Consider the following 17,041-nt stretch of genomic DNA (forward strand, 5'->3'; position numbering starts at 1 on the left):
AAAACATAATATGTATTTTGCAGATGAATTTTGTTGTATTGAAAATTATTAACAACTGCTTATGTATTGGGCTGCTCTGTAAAAATATGCTCTGCTTATGTATTTTTATTGCATAAGTATTTTTTTTTCAAAAATGCTGGTGTGCTTACAACATATCATGGAATATGAAATTCATCTTTTTGTATCAATGTATTTAATTTTTTATTTTTATGTCAGGTTGTACCAGCCACAAAATATGTGTATACGGTACACGACATTCATTGTTTGCATCAAGAAAAAAAAGTGCTCATGTAATGCTTTTCAAATAAATGAGATATCATGTACACATGCTTGTGCGATATTGGAGAAAAAGAATTTTGAGAAGGAGTCATACTGTTCTGATTTGTTTAAACTAAAAACTGTTTTGAAGACATGATGTTCCAATCTACCCGTTGCCACACAGCGATGACTGGATAATTCCAGAGAGCATACTTGATGAAATAGTACTGCCTCCAAAATTCAAAAGACCTCCAGGAAGACCTGCAAAGAAGGATCATGAAAAATCAGGTCGGGATATGTTTGGAAAGAAGAATATCAACTCATGCGATGGTTGTGGGGCTAAGGGTCACAATAGGCGTTCTTGTAGGAAATATCGCAAATGATACATTTCTTCTTCTGTATTATTTCTTAAAACTTTTTTTTTTCATTTTTTATAATGATGAACTAATTCAGTTTAGTTAATGCATTTATGAATAATTTGACAATTGAATAATGGAGCTATATATGTTTCAAAATCTGTACATTACACATGTATTTTCAAGCAGCAATTCATATATATTTTTGACATAGTAAATATATTTTAGGTTAAAGGTGGTAACTTTGATTAACCAAACAAGTATATGATTACTAATTGTTCAAAGGTTTAAATATATGTGACATATTCTGCAAATATATGTTTGAATTGCATAGTGTTATTACTGCATATGTATTTATATTGTAAAAATACATTTGATGTATAATCCATATGTATTTTTAATAAAAATATCATCACTGCATATGTATTTTGTAACTAAAATCAAATCTATAACTGCATTAAAAAGTCAAATTTATGTCTAATTCAGATTCTCTTGTATAATGATTTAAAATGAACACGTATCAAAATTACATATTAGGTTTGATCTATATGTATTTTCCAACAACTTTATATTAACACGGCATATGTATTTTTTTGGAAAATATTTTTAATGTATAATCCATATGTATTTTGTAGCAAAATATCAACACTGCATATATATTTTGTAAATAACTGCAATAAAATCTCAAATTTCACTTTAATTTAAATCCTAATTTATAATTATAGGTAATGAAAACATCCTAAAAATGCATATTAGGTATGTTGCAGTTGTATTTTTGTATTGTTTAATTCTAACATTTCATATGTATTTTTATGCTGAAAAACAATTGATTTATACAACATACGTATTTTTAAGCATAATATGAAAACTACATATGTATTTTTTAACTAAATCTCACAGTAAAAGGTAGAACTCCATAAATCTCACACTACATGTTATATTTAACAACATAGAAAGGTGGTGAAAAACTTTAAAGAACAACAACAACATACTAAAATACATATTAGGAATGATCCATATGTATTTTTGCAATATTTAATTTTAACACTGCATATGTATTTTTAGGCTAAATACAATTTATTTATATGATATATGTATTTTTAAACATAATATAAAAACTACGTAAGTATTTTTTAACAAAATCTCACAGTAAAAGGTAGAACTCCATGAAATAGAACCAATTCAAAACATAAAAATTAGTCTGTACAATCAAAACCTACATCCATAAACTAGTTTCTAAAATACATATAGTCAAAAATCCATCAACCATCATACATCAACAACTTCAGTGACACTAGTTATTCTACTTTGCCTTACAAGCCTCAAGGGTGCTTCGACATCACTAATGGCATTTGCTTCTTGTTTTCGAATCTCATAGTCCCACAAAAGTGCAGCATATCTTGTACGGAGTGCGTTGGGGTCGAACTCAGTCGCAATAACTTTGTGACCATAAGAAAGGCACTTTGCATACATAACCATAAAGACACCATAATCCCTACAAAAAAAAAATTAAAAAAATTTGATTAAATAGTGAAATATATTTTGTACAAACATACAATTTTGGTATATGTAAATTCAAAACTTATAAGCTTCCACTCGGTTGTTGAGGCAAATCATTTTCAAATAAAACATCAAACATATCTGAGGATTCTTTGTCTTTGTATCTTGGATGGTTTTGAAGATCAATTCCTTTCTTAACATAGAAATCACAAGCTTGGAGACACAATGGAATAATCTTTGCTATTTTCTCGATCTCAGCAAGAACAGTCACATAATGACCACTGAATTCATATGAATCATACAAGAATATATACCTCTCTGAAAATGATAAAACTACGAGAACCCAGTGATGTTTTTTCTTTATATTGACCGAAATAAAAATGTCTTCCACTGATGCCATGGCACTGCAGCATGCATACGGAACCCATTGATGTATTCAATAAGATGGTGCTCCTGTCCTCCAGCTTTAAGGTTTTGATGATCCATAGAATATACATCATTCGAAGATCTAATTACGTTCATAAAGTTGCAGTCAACTGTAACGTATTTGTACGATTTATTTAGCTCGTTTTTGTACGAACTGTGCGGCTCATACTTCGACTTCTTCCTCAAGTAGTATAAGCAGACATCAATATGCTGCATTAGTGAATACCACAAAATTTAGACCATTCAAAAAACTTGTAAACTAAATATTAAAGTGTATGCAAGTAAAAAATACATATTCATTTTTTTATATTAATGTAGAAGACTTGTGTATCTAAAATTGCATTCTTGAAGTTCAGTTACATGCAGACAATGTTATCTAATAGTATATGCAACAGTATGGGATGTAGTATACTATATCATACTTTGAATACTTAAAAATACATACATGTTAAACCATATGTATTTCAATGTAACCTAATATGTATTTTTAAGTATTATTACAGATGAAATGGAAAAAATTTCAAAATAATATACTAACCGAGTCTGTCCATGTTTGATCTGCAAACCCCATCGTATAGAACAATTTTTGTCTTCAACAGTTTCAACACCAAAATGCATCTTTGGAATTTCTAATTTTCTCCTCTTGTAATGATCCACTTTTCCTTTCCTAGGTATTTTAAGGAGATGGTAAACCATGAAAACATAATTGATACAAAAAAATAATTTGAAGCAATTCAAAAGAACTACCTCTTGGCAGTAGCTTTTAATAGGTCGGCAGAAATCCAGTCCTTGAAGTTCTTGACAATCTTCATATCTATTATCCCATCAATCGGGTGATATAAAAATGGATGTTTCTGGGGGAATATGCGTATTATCTCTGCTGAGCTCCCTATATTATAGAATACAAAGACTTAATAAATACAAATGTATTTGCGAGACATATTACATAAAAAATTATATATATCTTATTGTACTTAACAGCTGTTGAAGCAAATTTTTTGGTGTATGATGATTCCTTGAATTTTGATGGTCGTCTAATCCTTAACTTTGGTCTGAGATTTTTAACTTCACGATTAGCGGATGGATGAATCATGATACTTTTTTGATCGTTGACATTCAAGCTAGGTAGAAACTCATCCGGAATTGTGTTTTGTGAATCAAGCCACAATTGTTCATCCCTCTGTTCATCATTGGTTATTTTTTGTGTATTAGGAGGTGTCCTAACTTTCTCCTCTGTAGCAAGTTCGACCTCTGAATTCACCAGTGAATTTGAAGTCAAATCAGTGATCCCTCTGTTCATCTAACAAAAAAATTGAAAAAAGAATATTACTTTTTGTCTATTAAATTAAACCTAAATAAACTCAAAATATATTATAGTAAGATACATACTTGAGCATGATCTTCAATAACAGTCTCAGAAGTTTTTGCATCCAAAATTTCATGATGAGATTCTTCTTGACGGTTCGCCGATGGATGTATGGTGATGCTTTGTATTTGATAGGCATTTAAGCTCGGTAACATCTCATTAGGGATTGTAAATTGTACATCAGATAAAATTATTTCATCAATTTTCTCATCGCTGGTCTGCAAAAAAATAAAATAAAAAATTTAACTGTCCTCTGAATTATTACATGACATGAAGACAAAGTTAACATCACTATACATACTCGGCAATCATGTTGAACAACCTTCTCAGAATGTAAGTAATCCAAATTTATACTTCAGAGAAGCTCATCAGGGATTAATTGTTGAGAATCAATTTCAACATTCATTTTTTCGGAATACAAATCAGTGCACCCCTTGAAAACAAGTTAAAAAATCAAAACATCAAACAAACATGTACTTGTATCTGTTTATATATGTGAATTCAAATGAATATATATATGAAACTTAATTATTTATCTTTTTACCAAGCAAATTCACCTCCAATTACTGATCAACCTCCGAAGTTAATTGTTGTGGTGATCTTTCGGTACCAACATAATGTAACGCCCCACAATCGGGTCCCGAGATGTCACACGGTGCTTAGGATCACAAATGACCCCAAGTTAACCCTTCTACTGGCATAACTCATAAGCAACTGAACAAAACATTTAAATCTATACAAATCTGCGGAAAATAACTCTTTTCTGAATATGATAGATACAAAACTAAATTTACAAGATTACAACTCTGCTTTTACAACCAAAACTGAAATGGAATACATCAACTTCTACTAATTGTCTATGAAGCCTCTACTAGTACTGACTGTAGGTAGCCGGGTCATGACTTCCGACTAACCCAACTCAATACGACTGAATAAAGAAAATACAACACTTCTCGAACTATATAACTAACTCAAGTCCTTGGATCAAAAGGACTCATCACCTGCTGACTGGATGCCGCGAACTGACTGGATCTGAAGATGTACACTATACCTTGTACCTACATTCCGAGAAAATGTAGCCCACATACGAATATGTGGGTCAGTACCATGGAAACGTCCGAGCATATGGGAGTGCAATGCATATATAAATAATGTCTTAATATCATCACATTTTATGACATTATGCATGCTGATATAAATGACTCACTTAGCTCGAATTAAAATCATCATAAGCATAAGAGAGTAAAATATATCGGGTGAAACATGTGAGTCATCATAATAAATCTCAATCCACTTCCATCTCGATTCCAAATCATCAAAGCAATCAAATCTCATAACAATTCTCTTTGAAATATATGTTCATTAAATCTTTCAAAAACAATGACCTTCTCAAACTCAGTCTTTCAAACAAATATGTTTTCATCTCAGATAGAAGAATAAGACTTTTCATATTAGATAGGAGAATACACACAAACACATTGGGAGATCTCATAACCGACATAAACCATGTGAGCCACATGAGGTCCAACGTACAACCTACGTTGGGGAGAGCCGTCCTATCCTTGCCATCGGAGTAGGACTATAAGTATCAAATCCAAAAACTAGTGATCACTATGTATAATCAACCTCAATTCCGGCTCCTATGGTGGCACGTAGTTCTAGGGAAGTACCAACATAGCTATACCTCTCACTCGGTGCTAAAGACTACTCCCGGACTTAGCTCAGATCTTTTCAAAGAAAATCCACCATAAAATAATTCAGCAATTCATAACGGGAGCCATCATGCTACCCTTTTTTCATAATAAATCAAAATGTGGATTTCTTTTCTCATTCGAGTTCAAAAATAACCTTTTCAAGACCAAAAGGTCAAATCATTCAAATCTCAAGGTGTGCATAACACATTACTTTCACAAAAATCATAATTCTCAAATAGGGTTCAAAACCCATATATCAATACTTGAGCAAAATATTTCACGATTCACACTTTATGTAGCAAACATGTATAATTCATATGAAAATCTGGAGATTCAACTTCAAAAATGATATTAACATCAAAACTCAAGGAATTTATCTTCAAGACATCATAAAAATATAATAGTCTTTTAAACAAGAACGTAGGATAATAGTTTCTATCTCAAATTCATATCAAAGCATGTAAAATCATATATCTTTGTAAAATAATACAAATTTTGGGCACAAGAACGAAAGGATGTTCTTGTTGAAAAACCTCACATACCTTAAACTTGAAGCTTTTAATGAACTCTTGACCTTGGGACTCTATTCATGAAAATAATTAGTGTTTCTTGTAGCTCTCGAAATGGGGATTCCGAATCTCGAAGAATTATTGAAAACTCATGGTTGAATCTTGAGATATTTGAATTTTTAGGTTGAAACCCTCATGAATGTTCTTGGTGATTTTGAGAGAAAGTAAACTTATTTTGGTGTTATGGGAGTTTAATCTTATGTTATAGACATATATAGGGGTGTTTTTGGCACTTGGAAGTGAGGTATGCGGCGCATTGCTTATCGCACACATTTAAGTATGCACCACATTGCTTATCACATATATTTAAGTATGCGCAGTATTGCTTATCGCACACCTATTTCAGTAGCCATATGCGATTGGTTAGGCGACGCAATCTACTTCACAAAGCCATAATTCCTTGCTCGGGTGTCGGATTTTGATAAAATTGGTATCGTTGAAAAGCTAATTTAATAATCTACAATTTTATAGGTCTTGGGATGGAAAATTCCATGTATATTAAGAGATATTCACGTTTGAAGTTGACCCTTGTAGAATTGAATGTCAAACTTTGGATAAATCAATTGGTCTTAGCTCAACTTTGTTCTAGGTCATTGTTATGAACATTTTTCACCTCTGAACTACTCCATAGACTAGGATAATGATCATGCAACTTGTATTCCTGTGAGAATTACTTGGATTAGAGCTTAGACGTGCAGGAACAACGGTTAGAATTTCAGTTCGAAAATATGGGGTATTACACATAATCCATATTCTGGAGGTCAGGATCTTTATCTGTATGTTGTTGCTACAAATACATATACAAATTCAAATAACCTATTAATAATTGAGTCAAATTTAATATGTTTTTTTTTTATGAAATTGAATATACATATATACAAACACACTAAAAATACATATTTATATATAACATCAAACTCAAAAATACATATTAAAGAACATAACAAAATAATCACTCAGTTTTAAAATACATATGTAGTGTTAAAAAATACATATGAATAAAACTAAAAATACATATGCAGTGTATAGAACACATTAAAAATACATATTGATATATAACATCAAACTCAAAAATACATATTTATGAACAATACTAAAAACACACTGTGTTGCATGTTATAATGTTTTTAATCAACCAAATAATATATATTGTTATGTGAGCATCCTCAAATATACACACACACACACACACACTACATGTGATGTAAAAAATAATTGTATTTAATAAACAATGCATATGTATTTAATAAGTCAACAACACATTAAAAAATAAAACTTGCACATCATACTAAAGTCAATCTTCAATTCCATTCCAAATTTGACAGTTCTATTAACCTCAAATGTATCTTGAATATAAAATTTAGAAGTACAAGTAAATATGTATTTGGAACTTTAATATTTACCTTTGTACCATCAGAAATATTATTCAAAGATTGAACAACATCAGAACTGAAATGCTGTCCAGATTGCTCTAACCCTCCCTCATTAACATTTGGTTTATCAGCTTCTATATCTACAACCTGCTCCTGAAAAAATTGTGTCCAATAACATAACGAGTTATTTTACAAATATTTTGTATTTGTATAAGGCAGTCCAATAAGTATACATATTCAAATCAACTAAGATTTTCAAAGAAAAAATTTACTTTGCTTTGAACAAATGCTTTATTCATCTTTTTGAATATTTTTCTCATTAGTCCACAAATTCCTTTAAACTCGCGACGAACCTGTTTTGATACAAAATCTATAAACAAAATTTTTTTCCATGTAAAATAAATATTTGTCAAAAAAAAAATTAGCTCATGGCGGAATGCATCAAAATTTTTCTTAGAAATAAAGGCTTCTTTCTCAACATGACTCTCAGACTTTGACACAGCTACTTCCTGTACATGAATATCTGGCTTTGACTGCACTGAGGAAAAATAACCCGAGTTGTTTGCTTTTCTTTCTTCGTTTTTAAAGAAGATGCCTGTCGTGTTGGAATTGGCTTGAAAATTGGTGTCTTCATTCCATCAGCCTTTGCAGCACAAGGAGCTGGTGTCCTCGTTTGGGTATGCTCGTCAAAAATATTTACTTATTTTTTTTAAAGGTTTCTTCGCCACTGGTGTTGATGAATCAACCTTCTGTTTCTTCTTTGAATGTTCGTTGATATTTCTTGGTGGTGGATCCTGAAAGTCGTCATCAAAATCAACAAAACGTTCATGTTGTATTGCATTCTTCTGTGGTATTTGCAATTTTGACAGCTCCTTTTTCGTTGGCTCTATGTTCTTAAAGACAACCTAAAATCATAGGTAAATAATATATGTTAAAGAATCAGTTAAACAATTGTAAATAAAAATGTACATATTTATATTGTAAAATACATATTAATACATAGGTATTTTGTAATAACAAACCTTGCCATGGTCATTGAACATAGCATTAATCAAACACTCAAAGCGTGAACGAGGTGCAATCGTCTTCCAATTTAATAATCGGGGAATCCGATTATCAACCTTCGAATCTTTGGTGGGACATTTGAACAACACTCGTAAAGCCACACTTGAATAGCCAGTGACATTCCCTGAATCAAATAAAATTGACCACCATCTTTTAACCGATTGTTCAAACTTCTGGCCAAATCTTCAAAAGATAAAGAACCTCATGGAAAATCCTTATATCTTCCACTATCGACCAAATCGAAATAAAAACAGGGTATTACCACAGTTTCAACATTATAAGACAAATGAATGCAGGAAATACAGGATTGCAAATTTCTCAGCATCCTCATCGTTGTTCTCCCCCATACTCTCTCCGTGAAAGCTAAAAATAGTTGCCTTTTCTGTATAATTTCTGCCCCATTGAAATACTTCTCAACCATCCTATTTGGTACACCCTCGTCAAAAATAAAGTCATACCTATTTGACACACAATTCAATCCAGTTATGATAGCAAATTCCCTGGGAGTAAAATTAAGGAAGATGTCATTAGCACAAATCAGAATCCCATAAGAAGAACTACCCTTCACCTCAAGCGTCACAACGCATTTGCACAACTATGCTTGCACTACACATTGATGCTTCTTCATAAAATAACCAAAAATGTTATTGTTGCAAAAGTTTTTAAACTGTTCCTTGTTTAAAATTGCGCATATGCTTCCATAAATATCTTTGTCATTGTACGAACACATGTGTGGTGCAAATCTTGAAAGTTTTTTGACAATGAATATTTCATCACGCATCACCTATACAAAGAATCATATAACATGCAGAAAAAAAATCAAGCAGCCAATAAAAATCAAAAACATATAACAGGTATATGTATTTTTATCATATCAAAACTGAAACCAACACTATCATATCAAAACTGAAACTAACACTGAAAAATATATATCAAATATACTAAAAATACATATAGCCAATAGACTGTTCTGGTAGTTAAGCTAAAATTAACATGCATATGTATTTTGATCATATCAAAGCTGCAACCAACACTGAAAAATACATATATCCAACAGACTGTTGTAGTATTTCAAGTAAAATTAACATACATATGTATTTTTTACGATATCAAAACTGCAACCAACACTAAAAAATACAAATCATTTACGCTAAAAAATACATATAGCCAATATACTCTTCATGAGTAGTTAATACAACAATATATTTTCACAATTATACTATCATCTTCACAAATCAGCATTCTACAATCCCTAAATATCACCATAACATCAAATACATATTAACTACTTCAAAAAAATACATATAACTTACAACTTTAACAACATCTTTACTTGGACCAAAATACATTTTACTCAAAAAAATACATTTACAACAAAAAATACCTCTTCCTCGCTAACTTCTTCAGGATCATCATCAAAGGAGATTTGAACATCCTCATCAACCTTACTCAAACCTTCAATTTCTTTCGCTTTCCTTTTCTTCTCGATCTTTTTATTTTTTTTTCCTTCTGAGAAGGTGATTTCTTCAACGATTTTTTTTCAAAATTTTTTGCATCTTCAGCGGATCGTTGCGAAACTTCGACCTAATCTCCTTCGATTTATCAGATTTCTTCAACTGTAAAGAATTTGAAACAACTTTAACTACATCTTCTTGAGTTAACCCAAGACTAAAAGATGGTCCACAATCATAGACCAAATTCAAATTCCGTTACCATTATTTGTTCGTGATTTTGGTGTTTGTTCAGCCATTAAAATCAAAAACCTTAAATTCTGATTTTGAAATATCTTAGAGTATGCTATTTCTGAAATTTACCTCAAAAAAATGCTAACATGCAATAGCAAAATTAAGAGTTACCTGAAATAGATGAAGATAATCTTTACTGATGGTGCTAAAATCGTGCAAAGTGAAAAAAAATAGGAGTGAAAAGATATACTTTAGGGTGAAAAGAACGGCAAAAATCTTTCAAATTAATGAAAGAGAAAGCTCATGGCGTGAAAAGAGGGAAAACTGACAATTACTTCTCCAAGTGGGTAAAAAGTAGGGACCACATAAAATAATATTATAGATGTTACAAAAAGTAATTTAATAAAATTATTGTTATTTTTTGCAATTTAATGCTTAAATTTGATACTTTATGTATTTTTCCCTTGTCTATATATCCTAGAAGACTCCACTTCAGGACTATATCAGATTGTTGTTGTTATTGTCACACTTTTATTTTTAGTTCATTTTAAAAAGAAGGTCATTTTTCTTTAACTTCAATTTTCTATAATGCATGTTTCAGATCATAAAATTAAGATATTTTAATATATTTTAAATTAAAAACTATAAAAAAAATTTAAAAAAATTATTTTCTTAAATTTGCTATAAAATCAAAACAAATAAACACATTAAAATCAGCAAAGTATTATTTATATATTGATAGAAAAAACAGCAAAAGGAAGTGTAACACACACTTAGGGGTCGTTTGGTACAGTGTATAAAATTAATGCTGAATAAGGTGCAGTAGTAATGCTTGCATTATTAATGCAAGTATTAATAATGCTGGTATTAGTTATACATACATTATTTTTTACGCAACGTTTGGTTTGATGTGTTAAAGATAATATATATTTATATAGTTTTTATAAAAATATGTTTGTTTACCAAATTACCCTTAGTCCTTCCTTGAATTTTTCCTTGTACATTGTATTTTTAATCGTGCAAGAGCAGCAGTTACACTGGAGAAATGGAAAATCCACTTTCCATCTCTTCTCTGAATTCAAAAATTCCGGCAATGAAAATAACAAGAGCAAACCAAGAAAAAGGCACCAAAATTCAATGAGCAGAACAACTACTCAATCTTGAAGACAAATCCAAGAACTCAACATAAAACTCTTCTACACACACAAAATCAATCTACAATCTTGCAAATTTTTTTTTTCCTTTATGCCATAAAGGACTAGAGAGAACCAAAAGAAGTGTACCAAACATGCAATGAAGATGTAAAAACATGGACAAAAAAGAAGAAAAACTATAATTGTTGTAGCAGAAATAAGTGGGTCAAAAAACTATAATTGTTGTAGCAGAAATAAATGGGTCAACCTACTGTCATGGTCTTTGTCGCAATTGTTGTTTCATTTGCCAATATTTGGATCCAAATTGTTGTAATATAGTGGAAAAAAAACACGGGAGAATAATTTTAAAGGGTAATAATGTCATTTAATAGGTTACTACATGTATTAAAAGCTTTGTATTATTAATACATGAAAAATGATGTATATTGGTAATATACACTTTAATACACAAAAGTGTGTATAACTAATATAAGTATTAGTCATGCATAGTCTAAAAAAAGATACCAAACATGGTATTATTAATACACAAACCATAATACATGTATTATATTTTTAATACACTCTACCAAACGACCCCTTATGTAGAAGGAGAGACAATAACCTTTACTCACACTTTCCTGTCTTTCCAATAATGTAACTTTTGATAGTTGGGAATCTGAATTTTCAGAAAGGAGATTTAATTCAGTTATTTATATATATTTTTTAATTTCAATTTCTCTGGTATACTTAAAAATTTCAAGAATCCTCAAGTTTTTCTTTAATTGTAATATTCTTTTAAATATTTTAAGTTGATAATTATCAAGATTCCTAATATATTTTAAATAATTTTCAAATTTATAAATTTATAAATTTATATCTCGAAATTTAATCATGCCACGTGAATTAAAACAAACAAAATATATAATGTCATTTTCTTTGGAAAGACAAGGGTATGAACATCTTTTCACCCCCTATGTATACCATTACGAGTACTTACTCTTTTAAGCTCGTGTATAATTTATGGTAATGTATTTCGAAGAATGATCAATTAAATATTTTCACAGAAAAAAAATGTGTGTTATCGAAATTTCTAACTTCTTTGCACCTCGATATATATTATTCTCAATGTGCCCTACTCACTAGCTAGTACAAAGATAAAAGTGAAAGGTGACTTACATGCAACCAAAAGGGTTGTGTGGTGGTTCAGCACCCCACCCCTTAAGCAAGAGGTTGAGGGTTCGATCCCCACCTTTGGTGAATTGAGAAAACTATGTAGCCAGTCCTCTACCGCTTAGTGCGTTGACAATGAAACGAAGGATTAGTCTCATGGCTACTGACTGTGGGGATATCTTGAAAAACCCAAAAAAAAAAAAAAAAAGGTGACTTGCATGCGTATTGGTATAGTTCAGTCCATGCGGCCTAGGTTGACATCTCTTAAAAGCCAAGCATGCGTATGTTTTTTTATTTGTTAATCGGATCGAGGATTTATTAGAAATAGTTTTTTTTTTTTTTTTTTTTGTATTTGAAGATAAAGATAAAATTTATGTACACTCAATAGTTTATATACCCTCTACAAATTTCATTTTAGAAGATTATATTGAATATGTTACTCCTATTTTATTTCTTTTTTGAAACTCCAAGAAAAACTAAAAACTTCGTCGTTCAGATGAGCATTCTGTGGTAACCAGTTTATCCATACGGAAAATATAAATCACATTAGGTTATTAGCTCATGAGAAAAACTTATAACTAAGTGGCAAATAAAGGCTGAATTCGATTCCCGATCACTCACATGAAAGACTCATCTCAACCACTCATCAACATAACCATGCCTTTGAGGGCTGAATATGTTATTCCATGATATTGATGAAGCTCGGCTTGCATTGAGAAACTATGGCATATCTGAGTTTTTTTATTTATTTATTTTTTGTTTTCTAGAAATTGGAGTGAATTTTTTTAATTAGTGGGTGGAGGAAATTAGGTGGATTGAAGAAATAGTTGAATGGGAATAAAGATCATTTTCTTTGGTACTTGTTTTGTCATTGTCATGATCAATTATGTAATGGTGGGGTATTTCAACATCATTATTTTTTTGTTATATACATATCTTTTGATCATGTGATTTTAATTAATATTCAGTGCTAAATCAGAACTTGACGTGTAATTATATTTCTTCTCGGAGAAAATTTTTAAGTAGACTGCTAAAGTGCTAATTATTAACAATGTCATAATCATAATGCCATAATTGTTATTAGACGTGTATATGCACATTTATAAGATAAGAAAGGGATTTAATTTGACATAATGTTCATTTATAAGACACGGACTGAATAATTTGATGTAATGTTCATACTATAATCACATAAGGGGGCTTCGGAGGAACTAGTACAGTTGTTATCATGTAATCAGGAAGTCACGAGTTCAAATCGTGAAAGTATCATCTAACAGAAATGTAAGATAAAATTGTGTATAATAGACCTTTGTAATCGCACCTTTTTTCTGAAATTCGCACATGGCGAAAATTTCAGTGCATCAACGTAACCTTTTGTTCGTACTATAATTACAATGCCATGTTGTTATTAGATGTGCATGGGAACATTTATAAGATAAGGAAAGGATTTAATTTGACATAATGTCATTTATAAGAAAGGGATTAATTGATTTGATATAAAGTTGTTATAATGTCAACTAATTATGATTAAGTGGTACTTAAAATTTGTACACAATAGACAGTCTTGCATAGTTGCACTATTGATATGACATGAATGGTAGGTTCAAGAGTCTCAAGTAGAATCTATAGAGTAATATGGTACATAAATTCAATAGTTTTATTCATATATTTATATAATTAAAATAATTACTACATATTTAAATATTTAATCATTATATAAGTTTAAAATTGTTATAGAAAAGGTAAATTCTTTATCATACACCAGATTCGATTCGATTATTAATAGAGTGATTAGACCTTTTATTTTTTAAATTCTTTTCTTTCAATTCATTATCGTAGTGAAATACGTGTATTTTCTATGTTTCGATTATGAAATAGATGAAATAAAATAATTTTTTTTTTCAAGAATCAAATCTTATTAGAATTGACCATATTTTGTCCTTTGAAACCATGCATAACACATTCCAAATATAATGAAATAGGATGATTAAGATGATATTTCGATCACTTGAAAAAATAAAACAAAAATCTTATGATTTTTAAATAATTTTCGATCTCTAATATTGAACCTCTCTATAAGATTTGAATCCATATAAAGTTTTAATCATCGATCTGAGAAAAAAGAAGTAACAAATCCAAAAGAATTTTTTTCTAAATAAAGTTCTAACTTGTAAATTCTATTTTTGGCAAAATTCAAGTATTTTTCACATATGTTAAGTATTATATTTTTGGCACCGACAAATACGCCAAAAATAAAACTTATACATTTTGGACCAAATATTCTGTCCACTCAAAAAATTATTTGTGGCATTTAAAGTTTGTGTCACTAAACACATCACACAAGAAGATTGATTTCTGGCCCTTCACCAGATTTGATTTTCATTTTAATTTTCTTTTGGCTTTCATCGTCGAATTATTCGTATTAGAGTTAGATTTCGATTAATATGTATTTATATTGAAAAGTTTCATTATAATAAAAAAAGTATTTTTTTATCAAACATGATTTTATATTTAAGGCTCAAATCTAAAATCTCTAATTAAGAATACACCACAGATTTTGATGGGTAATTTAATTTCAATTAAATTTATTTTTTGGATTAATCTTTTTATATTGGATGATTAGACTTGTCATAAAATGATCAAAATCATTCCTCTTGCGATAATCATTTATCAACTTACAAAAAGAAGAAGATTATTTTAACTTATTTGAAATTTCAAAGATTGAATAAAACTATTCTTTGACTGAGATCTATCCCTTAAGAAGAAGTGATTATTCTTTTTTGATATAATAATAATGTTTGAACTGAAGTTGAACCATGAAAATTGGTCAACTTCCTCCAAGTAAGTCAACCTTCTCAACCAGGACTTAAGAAGTAGTATATCATTAGTCGTGAAAATTATTTTTTTTTTTAAAAAATTATTTTATTTTAATAAAAAAATAAAAATCAAATATGCTTGTTCATGAAAATTTTAAATACAATTTCAGAATTGTATTTGAAAAATTGAAAATAAGTTTTACTTGTTTTTACTTATACTTCTCTCATAAAATTTTAAAAATAACTTTAATTTATATTCATGATCAAACACAATTTCAACTCCAACTGCAACAAATTATGATTTTCATACCCAAACGGGATCTTATTATTTCTTTATTGATCCACTGCAAAAAGAATCTATTTTTTCCTAAATTGAAATAATTTACTCAAATTCTATAATAATTAAGTTTTAAAATCACATAAATATTATGTCATGTCATCCTATTTGTACTAGTTTTGATGGACAAAATTAACTAGTACATATTATTGATGAGAGATGACAATATCCCGTAAAATTAATCAAAATGACGCAAACTCTCTCGATACCACAATTACACCAAAACTATGTTGTAGCTAAATATTTCTTCATTCGCAGATTCATTAAAAATAATTCACTTTTGGAGTCGCACAAATTATGTCATGATCAAAACTATTTCAAAAGTCTTATAATCTCACAAATTATAAGGCTTGGTAATTTCACTCTTTCTTGCTTTGATAGACAATATTATCCGATACCTATTACTAACGGAAAATATTTGATATAACAAAGAAAAATCACACAAAAATTATGCTGTAGCTAAAATATTATTTCCTCTTTCACAAATTCATTATTTAATAAAATTATTACTATAGATCTATCAAATATTTCCCAACTAAGCCATTGATTATGCATTAAATCTTCAAATAAGAATCTTCGAGAATCTATATACATACATGTAGGTCATGTACTTATAATATTGGGAAAAAAGTTTAAAATATATCTAAATTTTAACAAAATTTATTGTATTATGTATCAACTTAGTGAAGGTTCTATGATCCTTCTCGAATATTTATTATCGTATTTCTGTGGCATATATCTGTCTAGATGGATCACTTCATGAATATACACGTACTAATGTGTAACGGTCTAAAGTGCTCCATCTGAACAAATATATACCACAAAAATATATGGTAATAAATAATCGAGGAAGATCATAGAATCCACGTAAAATTAAGATGTGTTACAGTAAATTTCGCCAAATTTTAAGAATATTTTAAAAGAAGAAAACATTAATTCCACAGAGTAAGCCAAAGCTGCATCGGTACATATACACGTGGAAGCATTCTATAATTTATTTATTTTAAATTATTAATTAATTAATGCTAATATTCATCTAATTGTTAGTAATTTGGAATTTGTCTTCGAAATTTTCGAATGATGGTAGTAGCGGCACCGGCAGTGGCATTCTTGTTATTAATCTCAAAACAAGTGGCATTTTATTCAAAGTGTAAACACAACACTGACAATGTTTCTAAATTTTAGTTTCCCAATGTTTTTCAATTTTCAACCAAGTTTTAGATTATAAAGAGTAATTTTTTTATTAAAAAAATTATTTTATTAATTCTATTTTAAGTTTTAAATTTAATAATA

Source organism: Capsicum annuum, chromosome 10 (assembly GCF_002878395.1).
Source record: "Capsicum annuum cultivar UCD-10X-F1 chromosome 10, UCD10Xv1.1, whole genome shotgun sequence".
Classification (NCBI taxonomy): Eukaryota; Viridiplantae; Streptophyta; class Magnoliopsida; order Solanales; family Solanaceae; genus Capsicum; species Capsicum annuum.